The following is a 16,395-nucleotide window of genomic DNA, read 5'->3' as shown; positions in this document are numbered from 1 at the left end:
GCAAGAAAATGGATATCTTGATCTTTTTCATTGGCGATTGGACCTCCAAAGTCAATTTGTATTTCTTCATTCGGTTCTGTACATGGCAATAAAGGTTTCCATTTAGACGCCAGAATAACAGGTTTAAGATTCTTACCAATATCAGTACAAGGCTTGCACTGGGCCGCTTTGTTCAAAATTTCTCGGTGCATATACGGCCAGAACGCGTATTGCCCGAGCGTTATCATGCCCCAACTTCCCGGATGTGTTAAGTGGAGGCTTTCCAAGATCGCGTCCTGAATTGAATGTGGAATCGCTACGCGTTCGTCCACACAAACACATCCCGAGCGGACATGCAAATCCCTCCAGTATGAGAAGAGGTAAGGATTCACTTCCTTACACCTTTGGGGGTCGTTTTGAAGAACGCAGTCACGTACTTCCTTTAGAACTGCGTCTTTACTGGTGAGAACTGCCAAGAATCCCTTTGTGAAGAGTTGCGTTAAGTTGTTCTCAAAGACCTCTTCTTTTGACAGTTCCAAGTTTGGGGATGTTTGACCGTCATTCGATGAGCGGGTGGTATTCACTCCTGAATTAGGGGTAGATTGGAATGTGACTCAGCTGTGTGTAGGGTGAGTTTGCGGATTAGATGCAGAGCTGCTCATTTTGTGATTACTAATTGAATGGATATGTGATGTATATGATGGGCAATTAAGATGAGACTGGATTTGAACTGGCTTTGTATTACTGGTAGAGAGAGATTGGAATTGTGCTGCGTTTGCAGAGTTTTCGAGAAGCAACTGAGTTGTATTTCGATTAATGGCAGAAAGCAATTGAGAATAGTTTGTTAAGCGAGGATGCGAGGCACGTGTGGAATTTGTGTGAGGAACGCTGTTAAAGTGCTGTGATTGACAGGTTTGTGGTGTGGTTTATACATAAATTGCTGCAATCGCGTCACGAATGCGGATAATCGTTGCTACCGCAAATTCCTCGTCATATTTGTTTGTAACTTTTGCTTTTTGATTTGGTTGGCGAGAAATATAATCTACCAGCCCCATTTTTGCACCGGGTGTATGTTCATTATTAAAATCAAAAGGTAAAAGAAGATCGATCCAGCGTGTTAATCTACTATTATAGGATTTATTTGATCTATGTTCTTTCATAATGGATAGTAATGCTCGGTGATCTGTGATAATTGTGAATGATTTGCCGAAGAAATAATATTTAAAATATTCTACAGACCACACCACACCTAATAATTCGAGTTCATTAATACTATAGCGTTCCTCATTAGAGTTAAGGAAACGAGACGCAAATGCAACTGTGTGCCATCCCGAAGGCGAACGTTGTTCTAATGCTGCTCCTAAACCCGCTCTTGAAGCGTCGCATTTGATCCGCGTTTCCAAGTGAGGATTATAGTGTGTATTTTCTGTGGTGTTTGCAACTTTATCTTTAATTGCTTGGAAGTGTGTATCATGTTCGGTGTTCCAAATGAATTTTGTGTTCTTTTTTAATAAGGGACGAAGGGGATGACACAATTGAGACAAATTAGGGATAAATTTTCCGAGGTAATGAACAGAACCTAAGAAAGATCTAAGTTGTTTTAAATTTTTAGGTGCTGATAGTGAAGCGATTGCCGCTGTTTTTGACTCAAGTGGAGCTATTCCTGATTGACTAAACTTATGTCCCAACCATTCGATTTCGGTCTTTGCAAAATGACATTTAGGTAAGTTGATTCGTAAGTTATCCTCATCTAATTTCTTTAAACATTTATAGACGAGTTTTAAGTGGTCATCTTTAGAACCACGACTAACTACTATAATGTCATCCAGAAAACAGTAGGTATTTTGAAGTCCGACTAAAGTGCAATCCATCACTTTTTGGAAAGCTGCTGGCATATCAGTTAAACCATAAAAACCTGTAATAAAACGGTATGTTCCAGTTTTCTCACCGCTAATGATATTAAAGTTACAGTGTTGAGCCGCCTCCGGATCTAATTTAAGTTGACTGAATGCGTACTTAAATCCAGTGTTGAATAATATGCTGTTTCCTGTGATGCGGATGTATTCAAATTCTGTTGAATTGTGTCAATCAAATTATCGATATTTGGCATTTGATATTTGTTTTTATGAATAGATTTATTTAAGATTTTGGAATCTAAAGCTAATTTAACTGTTTTATCTCTTTTAACTGTAATGACTATAGGTAAAATAAAATTTTTATCTGAACAAATGTTTAATTTTATGATGTGTTTTTCGTCAAGTAGTTTTTTAACTTCTATATTAACGAGTGGTTGTAAGTTAATTGGAACTCGTCGCCCTTTTTGATGTGTAGGTGTAAATTCATTATGAAATGTTGACTTTACTGAATGTTTTAAAGATTTACCGACACGGGTGATGAGATCTGGAAAATCAAAAGAGATCTACCTCTTGATTGGACATTGATTTTGATCAATATTAGCAACTTGTTTCAATTGAATAACAGAAAAGCCTAGCTTCGGAAGGAGATCTCGTCCAATGATGGGTCAGTGACCGTCTTCCACGACAGTTACATCAACGCCCGTGGCTATCCAGTCATTACACTTTATTGATGTATTGATTACACCTACAATCTTGATTATATCATTAGAAAAGGTTTTCTGATCATGTATTTCGGGTGACTGTACCCAATAGCTTCCGTTGCATTCGGACACCACTGTGTCCGCCAGACTTTTGTTTACAATAGTGCATACGCTGCCCGAATCCACCAATGCTTTTGTGTATGAATTTTCAACACAAATGTCTAAACTTACGGGTTCTACTTCACGAGCGTCGGTTTTGATGGAAATTGCAGCTACACAGTTATCGTTATAGTCATCGTAATCAGAGTCATAATTGGCATCGTAAATGCTTTTCTGCTGTAGGAGCTTGCTGATATTGTTAACTTGTTTCGCCGCCGTTGTTGAAGTACCTACTGTAGCCGCCTCAGAAACCGAGTCATCTACATAGTTTACTCTAGGTTTTGGTTTTCTAGATTGTTTTGATTTGCGACAAACTTTTGCAAAGTGATTAGCGATTCCAAGATTCCAATTTTTACAAGATTTTCCACGAGCAGGGCAATTTTGTCTATGAGAAGGAGTCCAGCCATAGCCACAATTTGGGCAAATCATAGGTTTGACAAATTGGTTTGTCGGTGCTCGAGTTCTATTCCACGATCCTTGAACACTATTTATTGATTGACTTGAAATTTCATTTGTAGTGTTGGGAATTGAAGTTCCAGAAATTTTCAATTGGTTTTGTATTTCCATTTCAATGTTCATTGCCACCTCGAGAGCTTTTTTAGCCGTCGGGGTTTCTTTGAGTAGCTCCCTTTGGATTTCACCATCTTGCATATTAGCAATGAAGACATCTCGAATGATCGACTCCTCGTGACTTCCCAAATCACAGTTTAGAGACAACTCTCGAAGACACCCGTAGAACGTTTCCACAGGTTCTCCTTTCATTTGTTTCCAACTGAGAAATGTGTATCGATCAAATGTGATATTTCTTCGCTTCGTGAATACACCATCAAGACAATCCCAAAGAATTTTTGTTTTCACTCAATCTATCTGGATATTCGGCTCTTGTGAACCGAATATTCGTCTCCCTTCCATTCCCAAGCTGAGGTATATTAGTGAGACTGCTTTGCTATCACAGTACTTCCAAGGTTTTTCTCTACACAGTATGCCAACAAGTTCTATTTTTTGACATCTATTGAGCCACGAATTTTTGAGCTGTTCGTTTCTGGTTCGTCGATCTCGTTCACTTTGAGCCGTGCTATTTTCGACATCATCCTCGTAAATGGTTTCTGGGGGTAGAGTGACTTTGTCTGGAGGGTCGTCAAGGAGAGTGTCAATTGATATTCCTTCTTTAGCCATGATAGCCAACTTTAGCATGATCTGCCATCTATCCCATCGCAATGGAGGTTCAAGAGTTGGTTTATCCCGAAAGGGCTCGATTCCCAAGAGTGCACGTTCGTTAGTTGCTGACTGCGCCATGTGATATCTCTGACTGTAGAGATACAATTCGTGTCACTAATCCACTTAGAGTTAGGTGAATGGATTCGAGGCGCGAATCCAACTTTTACTGAATTAGTGGATTACCACTTTTAGACTTAGCAGCAATCGTGTTGCGAGTGTAGACAAAATTATTGAGAGTGGATTTCCTTCTCAAATCCAATAGGAGCTCGACTAGTGTAAAACAGACTAGATTGAATGCAACTGAATTCAGAAACAAGGTTCAGGAGAATGAATAAATAATCAAAAGTGGGGGATGTGAACAATCTGAAATATTGACTTTTTAGTCGGCGGAAAATTACTTGTATTATGAAATGATGACTTTAGTCTGACAAGGACAAGAAAAAATTATTTGGTACAACTTAATGAATATGAACTAAAATAAGGTACAACCGTACCACACTCGGATTGATGAACTCCGATCCGGTTCCGATAGCGTCGCACGCTTCGGGTCGCTCGTATCTCCCGATCCTCCCAACATCTTCATCTGGGCCGGAGGATGTTACCGAGCAAAGAAAACGAGTAAACAGAAAGCGTGAGGATGATTACCAATAAAAATGAGTATTTTAATTTCGAATAGAATTGCGTTTAATACATGTAGAATGATTGGAAAAAGTTCAACAATGTAAAATTCTAATAATTGGATGAGTATTAGAGCCCAGAAATGTCCCTCAAAAATACTTTTGTAACCTTCAGTCAAACTTACTCTTAAATATTCAGAAAAGATTCGACACCTGTTTTATAAAAATAAGAAGAAATCTGCTTACGAAAACCTGCTAAGCGCATTGTGGCTATCCTACACCTAAAAAATGACCCATGATGCGAATCTGTGTTTAAAAACGTTCTTGTTAGGCAATACTAGAGCTCAACTTTTAGACCAAGAAATGACATTTTCCGAGGCAGTTAGAAATCATCAATTTTTACCACTGGATTTTTCTTTGCTTAAAGAAAACGGTCTTTTTCCATTTAATCTCTTGCTGATGTTCATTGGTTGACGCCCTATGAAAAGTTGGATATGATCAATCATTCAAGTGCAAATGTAATCAATCTTAATAGGACTTCAGGATCCAAGGCTGATTCTGTTTATATAGAAGTTGTTCGCTTGAGTTTTTTGGTCACTTGAATTTGAAAATTATTTTTTCTATAAAATCACCTCTTAAAAAGCTGAAAACGTTCCATGAAATTATCTAAAATTTGCTTTTCAGAACTATTAGTTGGAAAGCAACTGGGACGGCTTTCAAAAAATTTAGGAATGCAAAGAACTACTATTCAGAATTTCTCAAAAATTGAAATACGTGACCTCAAAATCAGCTTAACTATGTGACCTCAAAATCAGCTGAACTATGTTATGCTTCATTTTTCCAAAGTTTTAATAAAATGGGCTATATGGCCGGTCCACAACAGTTTCAGTCACGCTGCATCTTTTATCGAGAGCTGCATACTTTTTCATGTATGATGGATAACAGGAACCATCTAAAACAAATATTTGTTCTTTAAAAAAACTCACTGATGGAAACTCATGGCCAAATAAAAGTTCGAAATCTTCAATTTCTGAATTAGGCAACGAAATAATATACCAGCTTACTGAAGAGCAAGATACCAGTTCAATTTCAATATTTTTGTCCTTATCATTATATGACACAATCTTAGTTGATAGCTAAATCAGATCCGCTCTCCAATCTCTTAAAATTGCTTTTTCATAACATGAATACCATGTATACTCTCCTCGAGTGTATCTGAACAGGAATTTTTCAATAACCATTTTTCGTTCACTAGGTTAGAAACTTACTACTGGAGATTAGTTGTGATATGCTTCCAAGAGAACTTAGACAAAATTGCCAATAGTTTATCATAGATTTCAATATGAATAATAGCTAAACAAATTCCCGACGAACAGTTGGCTGCATACATCGCGTGTCAAACGCTACCACTGAACAGAAAGCCTAGAGTTCCACGTATGGGATTTGGTGACGCTTTGCCCGTATTATTGGAAAATGTACTTAAAGCGCCTTGAAAATGACTTATATTTTTTGGAGGCAACAGACAGTTCTACGTTGACCAAAAATGTGGTCTGAATATGATCGCTTCTCACAAAACAGATTGAATCGTGCTAGTCATTTAATGGGATCTACTTATGATGATGCCGAAAATCCGAAAGTACTGCCAATAGACACCAAGAGGCATTCGATTGCTTCTATTGACAGTTAACGCTTGATAAATTAAAAAAAAATTGTACTGCTTCAAGCTGTGGGACCTGAAACCCATACTAGGGCAAACCGAAACGTTGGCAGCTGGTACCTGCTTACAGTACCAGGAAGACGCCACCCAGGTAAGTCACAAAACCACGCAATAATTTGTTTAGCTTTACCTCCATTGATTGAGCTTTGCAGCAAATTGAATGTAACGCAAAAGGGCGAAAGGGCGATTATTGCATTTGAGGTCCGGAAGCTCTGAGTGCCTACAGAAGTTCATGGAAAATTTATCCAATCAATGCAAGCATTAGGGGTTCAAATTTTAGGCGCAAAAAAGCTAACTTATTGTAATAGACCAAACGACCAAGGTGATCTTGCGAATCAATCCTAGGAAAAATATTGCAAATTTTTACAATCTACTTCAAAAGTCTGTCATAACTGAAAAAAGGTCGCTGTAAAAACCCTACTTCTGTTATTTGAGGGATGTTTAGCAAAACCCTTAATCAAACAGCTCCTAACGCTCAAAAATTTTTTATGAACGCAGCAAAGTAATCAAAAAATTTCAGTGCAACGTTTTTTTAGTCAACCGTCACAAATCATGCACGCTATTAATAATTGCATCCAAGCCGGGAAGGAGCCAATGACATGCAACACTAACTTCAAAGCATTATTCATCGCTGCTGAGCCTCTCTGGAATGTTGATCTTACAAATATCCAACCCACACAAAATAGGATTATCCAAGACGAGCGCAAATCTTGAACCAAGAGATGGAAGACCGCAAAAAGTCAAAGCGTTACCTGAAAAAAAAGTTATGGAATTGGTATCATAGAAAAAGCGTCTATTTGGCTAACTGCCTTGCCATTGAAATACTAGGGTTGAACGCTGATGAAAATGGAATTTTTTATCGGTTTTGGAATTCGGTACAGCGATGATGCAAACACTCCCTATCGACTGCCGTTGTAGGGAAAAAAAGATTATCTCAAGTTTTGCTCAGTGACACTCCGTCCGAGTAGTCTAGCACTTGCGTAACAATTGCTGTCTAATTTAGGTTGATTGGATTTAGGACGCGAATCCGTAGTCAAGTATGAAGCGTGAAATTTAAACTTATTGACAATTTAGTGGAAAATTGATGCGATACCACTCGGAATATTCATCTGGAAAAAGTGATGCGTTTTCACTCAAGTTACTAATAGATTCAGAAGAACAGCGAGAGAACGATCAACTAAATTGAATTTAATTACTGAGAGGAATGAGTAATAAAGCAAATGCGAGCGGCATGAACAAATTTACATCTTTTCTATATGGAGACAAAATGGCATCATGCGATCATGAATATATCACACCTCAGTGAGTTGAGGTCAAATTCTAGTACACATTTCGGCTGCTTTATTAAATTACTGAGTGTATCAATTATTTGAAACGGAAATTAATAATTTTTACGAAGTGTTAAGAATTAATCAATAATTAATTAGAATTTGCATGTATATTGGTGACAATAATTACTGTTTATTATATTTAAGAATCTTGTATTTGCTGGGTGCCATAGCTAGTGATAATTATTAAAACAAAAGCATTGTAATTGATAGCAAATTATGATGAGCACTTACAATATTTAGCAAAATAACAGTGTTAGAAACTCTTAATGTAATAGTGGTATATTTCCACATTTTATGAAACGGATTAAATTAATAATTTAGCAAATGAGATCAACTTGAGACTGGTTCTAATTAGAACGTAAAAGTGTTACGATTGTTGAAAAACAAAACTTAATTGACAAGCAGCAGGAATTATGTCAAACTTAAGGCAACTGAATTTTAATGAAAATATTGTCATTGAAGTTTTGATTGATGAGTTTCAGAAGAAAAAGCTTTAGACTTGATTGAATTAATATTGATTCCCGGCGTCAAGGACTGACATTCTAATCTCCCTCTTGTAGTCAGAATAGTCATAATCGGAAGGAGAGTTCGAGGCCGGCATGATACGTGGGTCTGGAAGATTCTCGAGGTGAAGTTCAACGTTGCTTTCCTCCACTGGTGCTCCAGTGCTCTCTCACTGTATGATTTTTGCAATCACCGTATTTTTTGTTCGTTGCCTTTTTCCTACAGAAATTGATTTGGTTTCGCTAACAGAACAGACTGAACGTTCAAAGCCGTAATAAGAATGGGCTCTTCTATTACCTTTAGCAGTCGAGGTGGAAGGTGTAGCTACATAGGTTGCAGCAGAAATTATCAAGAGTGGCGCTATTTCTTCAACCGGAACTGTATCGGCGTCTAAATAAGGATTTAAAATCTGTTCATATTTTAGGTTTTTGGAATTAGGTGTTGTACTTATGTTGATTATTGATGTTCGCTTTCTGCAAAAATGTGCTTCGAAAGGTGTTACGTTGGTGTACATATGAGTAACTGATAAACTATATACGTTATTGATTCTTCAATTGCGAACGCATTAGAAATGCATGCTAATTTCTTACAATTAAAGTCTCATTAAATAGTTTTTATCAAACGGTCTGCTAATCGAATAGCTCTGTGATCATTTGCAGTTGCGGTGATTAAGTTTATATTATTTTTTTAACTAAAGTTTTTAACTTTTTTCCTATTAGCATCGTGCTTGATTTAAACGATTATTTTGTGGAACTCCGTGAATTTGAATGGATTCATCTGAAAATTTAACAACAAGACCATTAGTTTTTTCGAATACTTGTAATGTCGGATAATAGGAAAAGCGATCAATACAAGCAAGCAAAAGTATATCATCATCTTTTTTATTCGCCATTGGGCCTCCAAAAACTCGAAGTTCCTCACTGAGATCAGAATAATTTCTGTGTGGTTTCCATTTTGACAGGAAAATACAGGTTTGATGTTTTTACCTTTTTCCGTACAGGGCTTTCATTTAGCCTCCCTAATAAATACCTTGATCTGTTTCATTCGTTACCTGGCCTCCAAATTCTGCATTTCATCGTTAGGTTTGGAACAATTTTCATGTGGTTTCAACTTTGATGCATGATTTATATGCTTAAAAGTCTTACCTATATCAGTACAGGGTTTGCATTTGGCCATTTTTTTAAGTGTTTCGGTGTCCATATAAGGCCAGAACGCGTATTGGACAAGGGAAATAATTCCTCAGTTTCTGGGATAAGAGAGGTAGAGGGACTCCAATACTCCCTCTTGTATTTATTTGGGTATTGCCAGCCTTTCGACAATACATACAAAACCTGACCGTACATGTAGGCCACGTCAGATAGAGTGCATGTACGGGCTTACGTCTTTGAAGCGCTGCTTGTTGTTTTACAAGTCACAAACTTCCTTCGAGATTGCATCGTTTGTGGTCAACACCCTCGTGAATCCTTTCGTAAAAATCTGTGTAATATCGTTTTCAAAAACTTCCTGTCTTGAAAAATCCGTATTCAGGGTGGTCTGTTCCTCAATTGAATAATGTGCTTAATGTAGATCTGAGTTGAGGGTTAATTGGAAGGTTAGCCGCCTTGGTGCTGTTGGAGGTTGGCGGAGTTTGTGGGGATGGAAAAGTGTTGCTCAGCTTGTTGAATATTTTTTATAATATTCGTGCTGCGATTGCACAAATTAAGGCAAATGTTAAATCTGCCTGTTAGTGGCTTGTGTGGATTGTGCTTCATTTACCGCGTGAATGTTGTGCGATTGAGTTTGATTGTGTGGCATTTGGATGAATTGATGCAAAGGAGTCACGAATGCGGATAATTGTCGCATCCGCAAGTTCCTCGTCAAATGTCCTTGTCCTTGCAATTTTTGCTTTTCAATTTGATTGCCAAGAAATATAACCTACAAGTCCCGTTTTGTCACCTGTTATGCAATCTATGTTAAAATCAAAAGGTAAAAATCAGTCCACCCATTGGATTAGACGACTATTATCAGATTTAGTAGATCTATGTTCTTTCATGATTGATAATTGCGCTCTATGATCAATGATGACGGTTAATAAAATTTCAAATAGATAACATTTGAAACATTCTACAGACCAGACTACCCCCAAAAATTCCATTTCATTGACACTTTAACTCTCTTTGTTGCAATTGAGCAAACGTGGTGCAAATGCTTTTTTCCGCCAGCCTGTCGAACGCTGCTCTAATGCAACACCTTAAATTGTACGTGTTGCATTGCATTTTATTCGGGTTTCTATTATATATAATTTTCTACATAAATTGTGTTTTCGGTTGTATTTGCGAGCTGATTTTTAATGTGATGGAAATGAGATTTCAAGTCATTATTCTATTCAAAATGTCATTTCTTTTTAAAGAGGGGTCGTGAAGGTTGACGCAATTGTGACAATTTTGGAAAGAAATTTCCCAAGCAATGTACTGAGCCTAAAGAATGGTCACAATTGTTTAAAGTTATTAGGTGCTGAAGTTTTAGGATTGCAGAAGTTTCCGATTCTAAACCATTACCTTTTGGAATGCCTTATGCAGACCGTAAAAATCAGTAGGGAAGCGGTAGGTGCCTATACATTTCATTAAAAATGCAAAAGCGAGACATTTCCGGGTCTAAAATTAATTGGCTGTAAGCGGATTTTAAATCCAGTATTGTGAAACATGCTTTTTCAAATGCCGCGTTTCAATAATGTTTTGTTGAGCAGTGTCTGCTATTTTTTCATTACTAGGCATCTGGTATATAATTTTATTAACGGATTTATATAATAAAATACAACCTCGAGTAACTTTTACAGTTTTTTCTTGTTTTTTATCTTTGCTCTTTTTTATCTTCTTCTTTTTTATTATTGTATTGAGAAGAAATTTTATCTATCCTTATTTCAAAAAGAGTGATAGATTTTTTATCTGAACAATTATTCAGTTTTATAAAATGTTCTTCATCAATTACTTTTTTAAATTCCGTATTTACCAGCGATCGAGGACTGATTGGTACTCGTCGGCTTTTGTGGTGTGTAATTATAAAATTTTCATGAAATATTGATTTGACAAGACTTCCCAATGTGTGTTTACAAGACTTACCAATGCGAGAGCTGCAAAATTGTGTGCTAATTGTGATTTAATTGGACATTGATTTTGATCAACCTGCTAGATTAATTTTAATTGATTGAAAGATAAGCCTAATTGAGAGAAGAGCTCACGCCCAATAATTTTTTGATATCCTACTTCTACCGCTGTAAATTTAACATCTTTGGCTGTACAGTCATTAAATTTCACCGTTGTGATGATGACAAAGACTATCTTGGTTATATCAATCGAAAATATTTTTAAATTGTGCATTTATAATGTTTTTACCCGATAGCTGTTTTTTTCATTCATAATAACCGCGTCTGCCAATTTTTTGTGTATAATCGTGCATACACTGCCAGAATCCGCTAACGCCTTTGTCTTGACATTGCCGAAGTGTAAATATACATTCACTGGTTCTCCTTCTCTGAGATTTCGGTTATCAGTAATGACTGGTACGCAGTTATCTTTCCTTCGTCGTAATTCAAATCATATTTCGCACCAAAAATGTTATGTTGTTTTATTATGTTGTCTATTTGATTGACTTGAATGTCCCCCGATGACGATATTACTATTGATGCAGCTTCAGATCGCGTACACCAAATTTTATTAACTATGCGTTTTTGCTTCATAATATTTCTCGGTTTTGGCCAAATTTTAGACGAATCATTGTTGATAAAACCATTTTTGCTGATTTAATCCAAGCTGGGCAATTTGACGATAACTAGGAGACCACGTTTTGTCATAATTAGTACAGACATTTAGTTTGCAGTTACTTGGAGTTAAGCGGGAACTTTTCCATTTACTTTGAATGTTATTGACATATTGGTTGAGGTTTGAACTGGTCACCGTATAAGCAGAAATTTCCGATATTTTTGGATACCCATCTGTACATTGATGGCTACTTTTAGTGCTTATGTAGGAGTCCGTGTTTCCTTGATGATTTCTCGTTGAATTTCACCATGTTGCATATTTGAAATGCAGACGTCTCGAATTATTAGTTCTTCGTAACTGCCAGGACCACAATTAAGTGAAAGCTCAGGCAAACCTTCTCAGAATCTTTTGACAGGTTCTCCCTTAAGTTGCTTCCTTGTAGAAAAGGCGTAACGATCAAATGTTAGGTTCCTCTTTTTTGTGAATACATTATCAAAATATCCAAAAAATCCCTCATTGTCATCTGATCGATTCTGAAAATTGATTGTTGTGAACCGAAAATTTTTCGACCTGCTTTACCCAGTCTGCAAAAGGAGAGAGACAGGGATTTGCAAAGTCGATCGCCACCCAGAATTTCCGCAGCTCGGTCTTTTGACATTTCTTGAGCCAAGCAATCTTTACTTATTACTTTCGAATTCTACAATCTAGTTCGCTTTAGGTAGTGCTACTGTCTACCCTTTTCTCATAAATTTGCTCAGACGATAGAGTTACTTTATCTGAAGGCACTTCTTGTAGGATGTCAATTCAAAGTCCTTCTTGCTAGAATAGCCAACTTCAAGATGATGCGGCATTGTTCCCATCGTTGTGGAGGTTCCAAGTTTGGACTTTCCCAAAAAGACTCAATCCCGTGAAAAGCACTCTTTTTTGTTGCTGATTGCGCCATGTGATTCTCCCGTTTGAATAATCTAGCAATTGCGCAGCAATTGCTGTCTATTTGGGTAGGTTGGATTTGCGACGCAAATCCGTAGTCAAATATCATGCGTGAAATTAATATATAATGACATTGTAGTGCAAAGTTGATGCGATACCACTCTGAATATTCATCTTGAAAATGTGGTGCGTTTCCATTCAAAATAATATTCGGCTCAGAAGAAGAGGGAGAAAAAGAACATCTAAATTTAATTAAGTTACTGCGATGAATGTATGATTAATCAAAAGTGGGTGGCACGAACCAAATTACCTCATTTGTAGACAGAGTCAAAATGCCATCAGGTGAACAATGTATGAAAAAAAGAATAAATCATACCCCAGTGCACTAAGTTCAGAATCTAGTACATATTTGCCAATAGTGCCACACACACACTGTGAAGAATGGGGTTATACCCTCATATGGAACAACGGAAGGGACACGTTTGCACATACGATGCCTAACGTATGCTATGACAATGAAGTTAAAACAACACTTCAGTTGCTAGAAGGCAAAAATTGTTACAGAATCTATGACTGCACTGATGACAACGCACGTACGGACATCAAAGAAATGACTAGTTTTGTCTAAATTCTTTAACAATTTTGCCATAAACTTGTAAACCAAACGGCAAAATCATGCGCCAACAAAGCGAAGGAAGACTACAAATATCTTGCATCAATTTCAAATCTATTTGGAATAAGTTGTATTGTTCAATCGTTTTTTTATGTTCTGATACTCTGTTAGGTAGGCTAACAATTGTGTTGCTAGTGCAGCTGAATTTATACAGGTTAGATTTGCGGCACGAATCGGTATTCAGATGTGATGCTTAAGATTAAAGTTTATTCGAATTGTAGTGGAAAATTGATACAAATCCACTCTGATATTTTGTCTTTGATAACTGATACGTTTCCAATCGGTTTACTTTTAGGCTCAAAAAAGATCTAGAGAAGAACAGCTGAATAAGTATAAGTTACTGAAGAGAATGAATGGTCAAGTAAAATGGGGTGACATGAACAAATTTATATTCTTTCTACACGGAGGCAAAATAGCTTCAGGTGAACAACATTCAAGCCACAATGATACCATACCTCAGTGAAATGAGGCCATTGACCTAGTTCACCATATCCAACACTTTGGCAATTATTTGAGAATAATAACAAAAATTTAAAACAGAAATAAACAATATGTACAAAGTGTTAACAATTCATCAAAAATTAAATAAATATTGAAATGAAATAAAAACTGTTACAATTGAATGACGGAATTAAATAGTATGCAACGGAATTGATTGAAAATTGGGACCAAGTAAAAAATGGAATTGAAATTGAATTAAGGAGTTTAAATTAAAGAGTTTTAGTTTTAATCAGATTTGATTTTCAGAGTCAAACGTTGACAAGTTTTTCTCCCTTCTAGAGTCAGAATAATCATATACCGGTGGCGAAGTAGTAGCTGGCCAAATTATTGGATCTGGAGGATTGAAAACAGGAAGTTCGAAGTTTGTTTCCTCCACTGATGCTAGTGTGCTTTCCTCCTGTATGATAGTTGATGACAGAATTTTCAGTCCTTCGTCTTTTTGGTACGGGAATTGATTCGGACTCACTGACCAAACAGATGGAACTCTCAAAGCCAAAACATGAAGGAGCTTTTTGGTTCGTTTACCACCGAGGTTGAAGGCGTAGAGGTGGAAGACGCACCAGAAGTATTTGGTGTACTTCTTCCACTTGTGAACAGTGGTTGAGGCTTTGATGGTTTACGAGCTGACATTGCTTTTGAAATATTACTTTTTGCGAAGAAATTACCCGAAAGATTGTCGGCATGTCTGTGGCGAATCTTAGTGTCGTCTCAGTGTTTCGCTCAGACTTTGTGCCGAGGTTTCCGATGTCCTTGTTCTGTACCGTACTTCGGGAACTACGGGCTCTCTGATTAATGTAGTTGTTGGTGATGTACGAGACACTACAATTCCAGGGGTAAATGTACCACACAAACCACGATCATCTTTCTTGAATTTTTAGGTCACTTTTCTACCAAGTTTCAGTTTTAAGGACTTCTCCGTGCGTGGGAAAGGAATTTCTAAATTAGAGATACTCACTAATTTTGATCATCTTTATAGCGTCGTCCGGCGTCTTCTTGGACACGTCTCATGGCCTCTTCGATCATGATGTCGCTTTTTTCCGCAGACACTCATCAGTTGTCATCCAGGTAATCCTCTAGTGAAACATTATCTGCGTCTAAATTATGGTTTAAACATTGTTCATATTCAAAAGTGTTTGATTGTGTTTTGTACTTATGTTGCTTAGCAATGTGTTTGATATTCTGCAAAAATCTGCATAGAAAAATGTTAAGTTTGTTGTCTTTTCTTTGCAGATGCGTAATTGATATATTTTATAGTGAATGTGTTCGATTTAATTGCTGAATTCATTTAACTTAAGCGTGTTTTATTAGTTTATATCAATCGTTCTACTAATGCAATAGCTCGGTGGTAATTTGCAGGTGCAGTTTTTATGTTATTAATGTTTTTGTAATCATTCTCAAATTCAACCTTAATTCCTATTAGACAACGATCATGATCTAAAAGCAAATTTCGTGGTGCTCGGTTTATCTGAATGTTTTCACTTAAATGTTGACAACGTTGGGATCATTGGCTTTTCGAATATTTCTACTGTCGGATATTAGGAGAAGCGATGTGTACATGCTAAAAAATGTATACCTTGATATTTTCATGCGTTATCTGACCTCCGAAACCTGTCTGTTTCTCTTTGTTAGGTTCAGATCCATTTTCATGTATTTTTCACTTCGATGGAGGTTTCATGTGCTTAAGGTTTTTACCTATATCCGTACAGGGTCTGTATTTGGAAAATTTAGAAAAGATTTCGCGGTGCATATTGGGCCAGAAGACGTACTCGCCAACGGAAATCACCCCCCCCCCCTCCCCACCCCCGACTCCTGAATGGGTTAGGTGGAGGGATTATAGAACTGCCTAAGGTATTGATTTGGTATCGTCAGCCTTTCGTCAATGCGCACGCACCCTGACCGTACACGAAGGTTGCGCCAGTACGAGAGCATATATGGGTTGACATCTTTGCGCCGTTGCCTTTCGTTTTGCTGTATTTAATCGCGTACTTCATGGAGGACAGCATCTTTGTAGTTAGCACTTCAAGAAAGTCTTTCGTGAAGAGTTGAGTTAGATTATTCCTAAGCAGTTACTCTTTTGAGATGTCCAAAATTGGGGTTGTTTGTCCATCGTGCGAAGAGCGTGTTGTAATCATGTCCGAATTGGGGATGGATTGAAATGTGACCCGTCCTGTGTTTTTTGATGGACTTTGTGGGGTTGGAATAATGTTGTGCATTTTGTTGAGTTTATGAGGTTGGATTTGTGCTGCATTTGCAGAGAGAGAAATTAGAAAATGTTCAGTACAACAATTTAGGTCAAAAAGCAATTCAGAATTGTTAATTTGCTAAGTATTAGTGGCAAGAGTGAAATTTGTTTTATTTACCGCGTTTATGTGGCGATCTTGACAGATTGATGGCGCGGAATTTATATAAATTGCTGCAATCGCTTCGCAACTGCAGGCACTTGTTGCAACCGCAAATTCCTAGCCATATCTC

Source organism: Convolutriloba macropyga, chromosome 8, assembly GCF_964194025.1.
Source record: "Convolutriloba macropyga chromosome 8, txConMacr16.3, whole genome shotgun sequence".
NCBI lineage: Eukaryota > Metazoa > Xenacoelomorpha > Acoela > Convolutidae > Convolutriloba > Convolutriloba macropyga.
The sequence above is the reverse complement of the archived record's forward strand: the minus strand, read 5'-3'. Positions refer to the sequence as shown.